The sequence below is a fragment of the Geospiza fortis genome, unplaced genomic scaffold (genome assembly GCF_000277835.1).
Source record: "Geospiza fortis unplaced genomic scaffold, GeoFor_1.0 scaffold164, whole genome shotgun sequence".
Taxonomy (NCBI): domain Eukaryota; kingdom Metazoa; phylum Chordata; class Aves; order Passeriformes; family Thraupidae; genus Geospiza; species Geospiza fortis.
Genome location: NW_005054426.1, coordinates 659,193 through 672,562, shown reverse-complemented (window position 1 = coordinate 672,562; position 13,370 = coordinate 659,193).

The following is a 13,370-nucleotide window of genomic DNA, read 5'->3' as shown; positions in this document are numbered from 1 at the left end:
GGACATCAGGAGGAAATTCTTCATGGAAAAGGTGGTCATGCATTGGAAGGGGTTGCCCAGAGAGGTGGTGAATCCCCATCCCTGCAGGTCTCCAAGGGACGATTGGACCTGTCACTCGGTGCTCTAGGCTGGGTGACAAGGTAGTGTTTGGTCACAGGCTGGACTCGATGTGGACTTGATGATCTGGAGGTTTTTTCCAACCTCAATAATTTTGTGGTTCTCTAAAAAGCTCAGTACCATCTCCTCAAGATGGTGGGTATGTCTGTAGCCTGGCAGCAACCTGGACAGTGTTTCAGGAGGTAACTCCATACAAATTACCAGGCTTGCACCTTCCCTCATGGAGAGTCTCCAGATTCCAATCTATTAGCAAAACTGCACCAGGATAACCAACCTTATTTCTACTTGGATAGCCACGCAAAGCTCTCCAGGGACACCCAAAGACACCCTGCAGGCTGCTGTTAAGACATCCTGCTGTGTAAAGCAGCTCTGGTGGAGCAGCAGAGACAGCAGTGTATGAGCCGGCACACCTCCAGGGTGAGCACAGAGGACAGTCCCTTGCTCTGCCAGGTCAATGTAAACACCCTGAGGCTCCTCTCAGGTATCCAGACTGCTTGGTGAGGCACATGAACCAAGCTACAGCCTTTTTCCAGCTGCTTTTAGGCCAATATGATCCTTTAGGATGACTGGAATCAGAAATCTTCCTGGTCCTCTACAGGAATCACAGAATGGTTTGGGTTGGAAGGGACCTTAAAAATCATCCAATTCCAAACCCCCCTGCCATGGGCAGGGACTCCTTCCACTAGCCCAGTTTGCTCAGAGCCCTATCCAACCTGGCCTTGGACACTTCCAGGGATGGGGCAGCCACAACTTCTCAGGGCAACATGTGCCACGGCCTCACCAACCTCACAGGGAACAATTTCTTCCTAATATCTAACCTACATTTCCCTTTTCAGTTTGAAGTCATTCTCCCTTGCCCTGCCACTACAGCTACTGATGACAAGTCCCCCTCCAGCTTCCCTGTATCCCCTTCAGATACTGGAAGGTTCTGTGAGGTCTCCACATCCTTCTCCTCCCTAGGCTGAACAGCTCCAGCTATCCCAGCCCGTCTCCATAGGCAAAGTGCTCCAGTCCTCTTATCAACTTTGTGGCCTCCTCTAGACTTGCTCCAACAGTTCCATGTCCTTCTTCTGTTGGGGGCACCAGAACTGGACGCAAAATTCCAGGTGGGGTCTTACCAGAGCAGAGTACACATGGGCACCACAACCTTCCTTCAGACGGGTCTGTAAAATCAATTATTTTCATTTTTATTCATAAACATTCTAAATATTTATGCCTATTTAGGGAGACTTGTTTATTCCAATTGATTTCTGAATTTTCTTCTGAATATTCTTGATTCTTGCTAACTCTGGAGATAACCAACTTAACAGAGGCCTAATTCTGACCCCACTTACATGGAAGAAGCCTAATGTAGCCCCAGGGAATAAGTTCATCTTGAGGCAGTAAAAATTTAGACCAGAGTCAAGACCTGAGAACTCAACAGAGAAACTATTGCCAATAGCCAGGGGAATGAGAGTGGTTCTGTCTGCAAAAAATTTAAAAAAAGGTTTTCTTAATGTAGGAACAGTTTTCCAACTGTAAACTAGCAAAGCTTTATCCTAAATTCTGCTCTGACCTTTCAAAAATTATCTAATCACAGTCTGATACTGTTCTTGCTTGTTTGTTTGCTTCCTTGCTTGTTTTCTCCTCTCTTTTTACAAGATGGTGTTGGTGTGGTGAGTCCAGCTCTCTCAATTTTTCCATCCATGAAATTTTCATCCAGATGAATTATGACAGACCAAATCTGAAAAATGAAACTTGGCATCCTACCTTTGATCTGAGGCAAATAATCGTAGGTGCCATTGCCAGCCTTCTGCAGTAATGTGGTCCAGAGCAAAGGACTTGAAAAGAACCTCATAGATACTTCTAAAAGCCATAAAATGTTTTAGCAATTTTGGGTTTTCCTCCCTTTTCCTTACTGAAAAGGAACAGATGGGAACAGAAGTAAACTATGCCATCTGGAAAGACTGAAGGATCAGTATGAAAAGAGCCAGGTGTCAAGTTTGTTCATCACCAGCCCAGTTTTGTCAATTATCAATATCAAAACCTTGACTCAACAAAGGCTGAATTACACTAAGGATGAATGATTTTGCAAAGCCATTTTTTCTGTAGCTTTTTGCACCTAATTGTTCAGCTATCTTGAAAACCCCAGTTCTGAACAGAAAAAGGAAAGAGATTCATTTGAAGTTTTACTTCTTATGCCACAGGAAATTGTCTGCCTTGGTCTTTCCTACCTTCCAATGAACACTGCAGTCTGGATTCCACTTAAAGTCCATTAACTCTGTCAAAACCTTTTAAAACTATGCTAAATTGAATTTATATATAGGTAATTTGGACCTTGTTCTTATAACAGTTTAAAATGGAAATGTAGCACCTTTGGATGGGAAATCTGATGCACAGAAATCATTATAGTAATGTTTGGTCTCTGGAGAGTGTCTGAATCACAGACTTTTTTGCTTTAAATATTGGAAATTATGATTTCCATAATGTGTAAATATAATATATATATATATGAGCATGTATATATGTGCACTAACTGTAAGCAGAACAAGACTGAAGATGCCTTGCTCTTTATTTGAGTAGATTTTCTTTTTTAAACCATGTTTTATTTACATTTCATTTATGAGATTTCACAGCACCTTCGGTTTTAATCTTATTATTAATTGGCTATTCCTGCTTTGGGCTTGATATTGAGGGACATTTGAGCAAATAATTTCCCATCTGCATACCAAGGAGGCTGATAATACAGTTCCCAAAAAATACAAATAGGGTATCTGGAGTGATAGGGCAAGGGAAAATGGCTCCACACTGAAAAGGAAAATGTAGGTTAGATATTAGGAAGAAATTGTTCCCTGTGAGGTTGGTGAGGCCCCTGCACAGGTTGCCCAGAGAAGCTGTGGCTGTCCCATCCCTGGAAGTGTCCAAGGCCAGTTTGGATGGGGCTCTGAGCAACCTGGGCTAGTGGAAGATGTCTCTGCCCATGGCAGGGGGATGGAATGAGATCATCTTCAAAATCCCTTCCAATCCAAATAATTCTCTGGTTCCTTGACTCTCATATATCTACATACATACGTAGATACATATAGATATGTGTGTGTGTGTGTATAAAGTTATCCAAGAGTTCCAATCAATATTTATTTTCTTCAGACATGGACACAGACTGAGTTTCTTGATAAACATCCTCAGCCTTCTTTTGACATCTTTTGCAGAATTTTGCTTCTTTTTTGCAAAACAAGTCTTTCCAAAAGCTGGAGCTGCATAAACTGGTACTGTTTTTCCACGCATGATGCAATCCTTGATGCTTCTTTTAAAAGTTGGCTCTGATTGCCTTTGTCAAATTTTACCTGTAGTCTTCAATTATCTCCTGTGCCTGCATATTCCTATGAGTTTGTGGTTTGGTAACCTTGTCAGCTGTGATTGTCTTCTGTTTTTCCTCCAAAACATGCAATTTGTTTTGCTTCTGCTGTGCAACCTGGCAATTTTTCCTCTTTTTTATTTCTCTAAATATAAATCAGGAGTTTGTAGTATTCTTTTTTTTTCCCTTCAGTTTGATGTCTCTGTACCCCAGCGTCATCTGAGTAGATGATGTCCACAAGCTCCTCTAAAAATTCCTGAAAAATATTCAAATATGTTCTGTAAAAAAAGGTTTCTCCCAAATTTTTTTCATCTTTATATAATGCTGACACCTTTCAAAATTTCTTTACCACTGTCTTTCTCTTCTTCTCCTGATACCATGATAATGAAATAAATCTTTGACCTCTGACCAAGCCCCCAAAACCAAGCCCCCAGTTATTGCTGCTTATGTAATTTTTCAATGCATTCCTTATTTTTGTGAGAAGGCAAATTCCTGTCGGAATCCCTTCTGTTTGACTTCAGGAAAGGTTGGGCTCTTTGAGGACCTTTGGCGTCTCTATTTTCTCATCATCATCTTTCTTCTCTTCATGCTTTACATATGATCTTCTTTTGCTCATTTTTCTCCTTCTATAATGCACTGTGCCTTGGTGAGGGTTAGACAGAACTACGACAAAAAAAAAAAAATGGAATTAAGGGAAAAGGCATCCCTGCATTCCTCTTTCAAAAAGACTGAAAGTGAAACCATCTTTAATGGTTAAAATCAAGGTTGGATTTTTTTTCAAAGTTCTTTTGAGGCACAGAAAAATAATTATTTTATCGGACTTCTGCACTGCATCTCCATCTACTTAACAGATGATGATTTAACATTTTTTTTTACTTGCATTCCCATTTCATGAAAAACATTTCATACCTCTGACCCTTGCTATGTTCCCTCCTAGATGTTTGTACAGATTTAGCACAATGGTTGTGTCTTCACCTCAAAATTCCTTCTTCACAATCAAAACTGTGTCAGCATTTCTTCAAACTTGCTTCTTTTGCTCTTGACAATATCTAATTTCCTTGCAATAAAAGTTTTTCTTCATGTAAAAAATAATTATTAAAAAGCCCCGCAACAAGGAAGAAACCCCAAACTTTAATCTACAGCCTAAAATGTGAATTTAAAGCAAGTTAAAAGGAAGGGATGTTACAGATCATCTTGTCCCAACCCCCTGCCATGGGCAGGGACACCTTCTGCTATCCCAGGGTGCTCAGAGCCCCATCCAGCCTGGCCTTGGGTGCTACCAGGGATGAAGCAGCCACAGCTTCTCTGGGCAACCTGTGCCAGGGCCTCACCACCCTCACAGGGAACAATTTCTTCCTAAAATCCAATCTAAACCTGCTGTCTGTCAGTGTGAAGCCATTTTCCCCTTGTCCTGTCACTCCAGGCCCTTGTCAAGAGTCTCTCTCCATCCTTCCGGTAGGCTCCTGCATCTCCGGGAAGGCCACAATGAAGTCACTTCTCCAGGCTGAACAACCCCCAGTTCTAAAGCAATAACCGCATGGCTAAAGAATATTTCTGTTCTAACAAATATTTTCATATCTATTTTCTTATCATACCTAGTTTTTAACATTTATTTAGAAGAAACTGGGAGCCAGACCGGACTGTCTCTATGACGGGGAATTGTGGAAGAGCAGACATGTCTTATTTATTTAAATTTTTGTGTCTTCTGATGGTTACTTGCCCTAAAATAATTTGAAGACAACTTTCCTTTCTATTTCAGAAGGAAGATCAATCTGTTGTCCAGTTTAATTTTAGTTATTGCATGTTGCAGTGAGGGAAGCACTCTTTCACAGTGTAAACCTGTGATCTTCAGTGCTGACAGCCCAGTTTGTAAAGTCCTTCTACTCAGTGCCTCTGTAAACCCAGCAAACTCGAAGGTTTATAGTTAAGCCTTGATACTGGAAAAGAAATGCAATTATCTGAGTTGCTGATCAGTTCAGCTGTTTCAGAGGGATCAGCAGTCCCTCAGAGCTAAAATCATGCTATTGGAGAGGAGTGGAACCAAAGCTTCCCCACAACATGCTGGAACTTGCACTTGCATGGAGCTTTAACTGAGTAAATTCCTTTCCTCAGCTGATTGTAGAAGGATGTGCATCTGAAAAATGCAGCCCTTCTCACTGGGCATGGTTATGTGGGGCTTTTTCCCCCCCCAAAAAATGTCCTGCATTTTTATTGGGTGAGAATCTTCAAGTCATGCACAGAAGATACCAGGTGACTGACAGCTAGAGCTCACCACAGAAAAATCCCTTAAAATTCTTTAAAAATAATTGGACCAGCTTTACCATGTGTGTTTGAATTGCCAGGTTGTACTAGGAACAACTCACCAGGATATGTGTTTTCATTTTGAACCCTTGCTCTGCAGATATCTCAGGGTGGGAATTTGTCAGGCAGTGGTCTGCCCATGTCACAATGAAATCACACCCAAACCAGTTTGAATGAATGCTCTAAGGAAAATTCCTTGAGCTGTAATTAGTAATGCATTGCTAGAACCCAGGTACTGCACATTCAAATACTCCTCCCCTGGCTTTTATTAGTAATACATTGCTAAACTCCAGCACAGCCCTCTGACACCCATTCAGTTGTTTATTCTCTCATTCATTCCCTTTTTCTTCTGTTTTGGGGAGCAAGTAGATTTCTTTATATTTTTCCATTTATACACTCAGCTCTTGGGGTATAAGCTGATTTCCTCAGATGAACAGAACATTTCTGAGGGATTTCAGTTGAAACAAACTTCATTTTACATGGATCAGGTGCAAAGTGATGTTTTGGCCTCTGTCTCCAAAGCATCACAATATAAATTTTGTGGACACATTGATACAAACTATCTTTCTATTTACACATAAATTTCTTTTATGTTGACCTATGGAGTTTCAGCTTATAGGTGATGCATCTGCTTAAAACAAAAAATAAGTACAGTTTGAGAGAATAGAAATATTTTTTCATTAACAGAAAAAAAAAAAAACAACACATTTTGCTAGTAATCAGTCCCATTTTTGGTTTGCTTTCCATAATCACTACTTCAAGCTCATGAAGGAATGAGGGAATTTTAAGGGAATTTTGTACTTTGATCTGAGGGTGGTTATCGTAAATTTGTAAAAATAAGTATGGGGGCATCTTGGAAGTGGAGGGACCTGGAAAGGATGGGACAAACCCATTCCACCCTTTTAGCAGTGCAGCCTGACATTTTGGGATATCCAGCCAAGCAAGGAATACAGTGATCAGGACGAAGCACCAAAAGAGGCACATGGCAAAACTGCTCCCCTTTTCTAAGAGGGGACCCTGCAGATCTTTGAGGATGCAGGAATCTTTGCTGGCAGCAGCTATTAGGAGCTCAAAGAAGAGGGAAAGGAGGATGAAGGGTTGCGAAAACAGGCTCCAAAATGTCTTGCTGTGACTCTGACCAAGTGCTTACAACAAACTGTCCAGGAGTAAGTTCCAACTCAAAAAAAGCAGTTGCTTTGTGGAGGTTATTTGGCATGTCTGCCTGAATAACAAATACACTGGAGTGGTGGCAGAGCTGTCACAATTCACTTAAAACTAATTCTCAAAGCTGAATTTCACCCTTACAGAGACCCAGCCTCAAGCTCCTCTTCCTCTTAGGGCCTATTTTTCCAAGAGCTCAGCCTTAGTCCAGCCTATTCCCCAGTCCTGTAACAGAGTGAGCTTCAGACAGAAGGAAAAAGGGGAATGCACTGAATATTTTAATATTTTTGACATATTCATTCAGTTCCCCACACCTTAATGCTCTGCATTGATCCACTGACATCTGGGCCATGTGTGGTGATGCCAGCAGTTTCTAAATTTGTGCAAATACCCATGAAACATGACTTGTTATGCATAGCTTGGCAGTTCAATCTGGAGAGTCTGCCAAAAGGAGACAGGAGCCTTATCAGAAGGAGACAGGAAATTCTCAAGCAAATTTGGAAGTTGACTTTTGAGTTAGGAGTGTTGACAGGCGCAGATCCCTCTGTCTGGCAATTATCAATTCTTCTCCTAACTACAGGGAAAATCCAAGTACCTCAAATTTTGACTGAGCAGCAGGTGTGCCCAAGACCTGCTCCTCCAGAGCCATTCTATTTTTGCAGTGCTGGTTCTGCCCTCAGTCCAAATGTGCAAGGGTCACATTTCCCTGCTCCAGAGATCTCAGAGCAGCTTCTGTTCCTTATTAAGATTTCCACCCAAACATGGTAGAAGTTTCTAAGCATGTCTGACAAAACTATGGCATTTTCAAAATGTGAGTGCAACACTTAATCTGGGTTTAAAACCTCGCCTAGGAAATGTGAGAGGTGCTTCTGCAAGTCAGTAGGTTGATTCCCTGTCAGGTGTGTGTGGGTTTTTTTCTTTTTCTCAGTCATACATCACTTGGCTCTGCCAAGTAGGAGTAGGATCGGACACAAGGTGAATGACAAATTCTCTTGAAGTGGAAAACTTGCTTGATTTTCCACTAAATTATTCTGTCCCTATTGGCAGTTTGCTATTTCCACAGACTTGGCTCATAAATATTGGATGTCTGCCTAGCTGGGAAATTGCATTTCCATTTTCAACACCTGCTATGTGCTAGACTTCTATGAGAGAGCTTAGCTGATACTTTGCAAAGAGGGGGAGATTACAGTTAGTGTTTTTACCTGTTAGTGTTTTTAAAATGTGCTCAATTCTCACCCCAGTTTTACTTTTCCAAGGAAACTCCAGTTTCCTATGAATTACGAAGTATTGGTGAGATTCTTACGAGATTTTTTGCTGTTCTTACACCAACATATCTCATGCAGGCATAGAAGATTCTGTGTTCTTCCCTTATAAACCCAGGCTTGGATATTCCTGACTGATATCTCCCTCCACACACAGCTTTCACAGTGTGTTTGTTAAGGAGTGTTTAGGCAGAGGCAATGTTTGCATTTCATGGCACTGTATGTATAGAGGCCACAGAGAATTCAGCAGCTCCACTGAGGTGTTGTGTAAACAGAGGATATTTATGAAAATTGTAATTATACACGGTTGTGTAGAATTATTCAGGGAAGCTTGGAAACCATCGTTGCATATTTTGTTTACCAGATCTCAATAACTATTTTAGTAAGATAGACAGGCTCAGGGCTAAATGCATTCTCTGACAGGCAGGCAAACCTAGATTTCTGCCCGTACCTAGCATGGGTACAGAATCAGTGTCATATTCTGGGTTTTTCTTACACAATGAGCCATAAGTGAGCAAAAGAAGGAAAAAAGTTTAGGAAAAAACTTAAGCCAGTTGTTTTGGTGGTAGGTTTTGGGGATTTTTTAATATCTGTTACCTTTTGCTGTCCAGTGAGTTTGCAACGACAATGGATTCAGAAATAGGCATTAACACAAAACTTGAAATAACATATCACAGTATTTGTCTGCAAGTTTTGTCATCTATTGACCATAAATTTGCAAGTACATTTTTGTACATGAAGCACACTTCCCTCTCCTCCTGCAGCAGCCCTGGGAATCTCATAGAGTAAAAGATCCAGTCAAGAAACTCACACAGAATCATAAATTAAGAGATCACCATTTTCCTATTCAAAAACTCTTCCCTGTAAATAAATGTCTGTTTATCCTGTCCTCAGCAGCCTCTAGTGATGAAAACTGCATGTTTTCTAAGCAAGCTCTTGCTGTTAGAAGGACACCCACTACCTGCGTGGTTCTTCAGCCAAGCAGTTCTTATCTCGCTGCACTGTCATGTTAAGAGGGACAAAAATTTGTTCTGGCCACTTGAGCTCATGGGGTTTTGGCTCATATCTTAATATTCTCTCATAAAACCATCACTTAGAAAGCAAGGTACAAGTGCAGGTCTCATTCTGTAGCAAGGCTATATTAGTAACAGGATTTTACTGGAAAATTAAGACATGTTTCCTGAACAGGTCATTGAGGGTTTCCTGAATCTTAGGATCTCTTACTTTCAGTTGCACCATTCAGCTTCATCCTCAGGTTGAAGCACTTGTGGTCCCTCTCCATTTTTTCCATTTTTGGTATCACTGGAACCAACAGCACCATGCAAAGCCTCATCTGTTGCTTCTTACAACTGCATCATGTAGGCAAGGTTCCTCCTCCATCTGGTACAACCATGAGAAATAGAAGGATAGAGTTCAAATGACTGATTAGCAAAGTGGCAGGAGATTCTTGTACTTGATGCATTTGTTGCTATAGCCTTCAAGTATGGGTTTAGCTTACAGCTGGCGGAAGAATAAAGATGAAAATGCAATTTCCTGCCTCTCATACTGAGTGGAATACACCTGGGAGTGAATAGGACTAGGGAACACAATTGTCTGGAGTCCCTGAAATGGAGGCTGGGTGTTACATGAGTTTTGCTGCTTTTCATAGGAGCACATTTATCTGCTGTGTTCTTTCCTCTGGGCTCTGCTAAAGGTTATCACAATCCTAGCTTTTATGCTAGTTTCAAACATTTATGCATTAATCAGCAGAGATATGGCACTGAACCTTTCCTTGAAATGTCAGCATATTTACTGTCCTGCATGACATATATATATATCATTACTGAATGTTGATAAGAACAAACAAGAAGGAAATACTTAACAAACAATCACTATACTTAGCATGTGATTTATAGGCTTAAAATGGAGTCCATATGCTAGTGGTGGGAACCTTGTGAGCTGCATGTGCAATATTGTGCTCTGCATCAGCACTTAAAAATGAAAAATTAAACATCACCTCCATTTACTTGGGCTAGAATGAATATCTGCAGTGCTTTATGAATTACTGAGGTGTGCTTACGTGCCAAACTAAAAGCAAACTAAAAAAAAAAATCAAAAAACTAAAGACCTACAAGAAAACTCCTCTCTCCACTTGACAAGACTTTTTGAGTCAGAGACCAACATGTGCTCATGCCATTACAGTATGGAGAAGGCACAACAGAGCGTTGCAGAGTACATGAAAGCAAATTAATTCACTAGGAAAGTCCTTTGCAGGTCACTCCTGGAAGGCAAAGAAAGTGATCTCCATGTTCAGCTCTCTCCAAAATAATCACCCAGCAGCATTTCAGAAGATTAAGTGGTCTCAGAAGGAGGTGGAACCAACAGAAAAACTTTCCAGTGTCAGACTTTCATCTGTGACAGCTCAAACTGGGAATTTAACACATGATAGGACTGAAGGAGAGGAGTGGAGAGTTTTCATACAAAAGGAAAGCACAAACAGAGAGAACCTGCCTTCAGAGAAAGCAAAAAGTATTATTTCTTTTCTGACCAGTCTGAAAGCAAAGACACTAGAACTCTATATATCAATCCAGATGAAATTAGTGAAGAGACTCCCAAGTATTTTGGTGGATTTTGGGGTTATACTGAACTTTGATGTTTCATGGACAGGCTGCTGGCATGTGGGTCAGAGGGATCAGGTCCAGTCCATCTTACTCCAGAAATTAGGCAAACAGTTGATGACAGACCTAGGGGTTCATATTAAAAAAATAGGTCACGTCAAAAAAAAAAAAATAGGTAGGCTTTTGGGATGCTGACAATTTCCTTGCTCTCTCCCCTTTCCAAGGCCTGTGAACTGGCAGGCAGGCTCAGAGCAAGGTAAAATGTTGAGGCAGATAGGAATCAAGAACAAGCTATGCTGGCTAGTGCTTGGGGAGACAAGAAGCATCTCTGAGATGGAGTGTTTACAGAAAAAATCCCACAGCTCATATTTGTATTATGCATTTATAAATTCCTGGAACTCAATTTTATAGGGTTTTTGATTAATGACTGTGCTGCAGTCCAGCTCCAAGCCTATTGTACTTACTGTACTGGAACTGAGCAAGACGTGCACAAGCCAAACATGAGCACTACTACTGGACTGTGATTTAAAGGTGGTTATTTGCTCAAAGGCATTGCTGGGGTGACTCTGCTTATTGTACACATAGAGATCAAAGTTAAAGCAGGGCCCCTCAGCAGCCTTCTTAAAATCAGAGTCAGGGATGTGTTTGTCTCAGATACCTCCAGAGTAGAAGAGGTGAAGAACAATGAAAAGTGCTTGTGATTTCCCCAACACCTTTACAGCAAAGCATGTGCAGAGGTTGTTGATGCATGGATTATGCAGTAATCAGCAGATTTATCTCTGCTGATTAATGCAGAGCTTGTTGATATATGGATGGATTCTTATAATTATATATTTATGTCACTTCCATCACAGTATCTTCCAGGAGCACGGCCATGTGCTTCATTTCCTTGTGCTGGTCATGCATGCCAAGTGTTCCCACAGTGTGGTATTTGACATTAGTGCTTTTTCTCCCACACTTCAAAGAAGACATCTGTGGTTATGGCTGGCAAATGCCAATTTAATTGTTGATTATCATGGTAATGTAGTCAAAGCAGTCTCATTCTGCTGAGGTGGGAGTCACTTCATTAAATACAGTCCTTATGGCTATTAGGGTGTGTGAGGCGAAATGGGATGCCTCTAATTTATTGGTGTGCCAACTGGAGTCAAATGAAGGCAATGTGAAAAAACAACAACAACAACAAAAAACCCCACCCAAAACTGGATGAGAAACCTGAAGATTTGCCAGCATAGAGAGAAACTTCTACAGACCACAGCATGGCCTGTGGTCTTCCCAGACAGTTCAGCTTTCAACTGCAAGGTGGCATCACTTTAGAAGGTGAAATATCAATTTAATCCCAGAGCTGGGATGTGGGAACAGAATCCTTGGCATATTTCACCCAGCCTCCTCCAATCACTTCTGGCAGGAAATAAAGCAAAAGATTGATAATCATTGTTGATAATGCAAATGTTTAGAAATATGATGTGCCCTTTGAAAACATAGGATCCGGGCAATTAAATCTGTTCCATCTCTCTTTTTTCTGAGTGTAGCATAAATTTGAAGCTCCATGTCTCTTCTTCCATGCACTGCATAACAACAACAACAAAAAGGAGCCCACTCACCCCTACACACAGAGTAAATCCTGGAAAACTGAATTTTCAGGTAAAATTAATACTGGAAAATTGTTTCTAAGGAAGAGTTTCTGCTCTAGGGATTTGGCTTTGTGTTTATAAAAACAAGAAACAGTTGCAATGATGCTGGTTTACTAAACAGTCCCAGACCAAAGAAAAATATTAGGAGGTATAAAGTTGCTGAAATTAATTTAATTACACTTATGCAATGTAATGGGCTTAATATGAAGAGAAGCTTAATCTGATTTTAATGAAAATGTCACTAGTTTTTATGACTGCTTGCACTCGGATGAACATCCTTTATTTTTAAATATAAGTATTATGCATAGGTAATTAGAATTACCTATGTATAATACTCATATTTAACAATAAAGGCAGAATTACATCCATTTTTTTTATTGGGTTCCTTCATTACTCATCCTCAATTAACTTCATTTTTTCTTAGGTCTTCTTATTTCCTTCAAGCTTTGCAAAGCATAGTGGTTGTGATTTCCCACTCAGGGCAGTATTTTGAAAGATAAACTGTGTGGAGCAACTCATGTGTTTCCTTTCAAAGAAAACTTTAATTCATGTCTGTTGAAGTCCTTGCTTCCAGATGGTTCAAATATAAAGCAGCATTTTTTCTTGCCGTGCCACACTGTGATGGTTCAGTCATAATCAGGGGCTGTCAAGCAAATGGGACCCTGATATGTTATTTAAGAAGTCCCTGCTGCACGATAAGTGCCAAGTGGGTCAGCCACCAGTCAGACACTGCAGCAGACAGTCAAGCTCCAACAGGAGTGACAGACAGTCATAAAGTTGCCATTTTCACGGGAGAATTCTGGTTAAAAAAATATAAAAAATTACAATCCCAGTACATTAACCGTGGAGGAAAAAAAAAAAGAGGTGATTTAAAGAGGAAAGGAAAAGATGTTGAAAGTGTGTTCATATATCTACAGACTGTCAAGATTTTGGATTCATACACATTTCCAGGCTTTCAAAGCAGGAA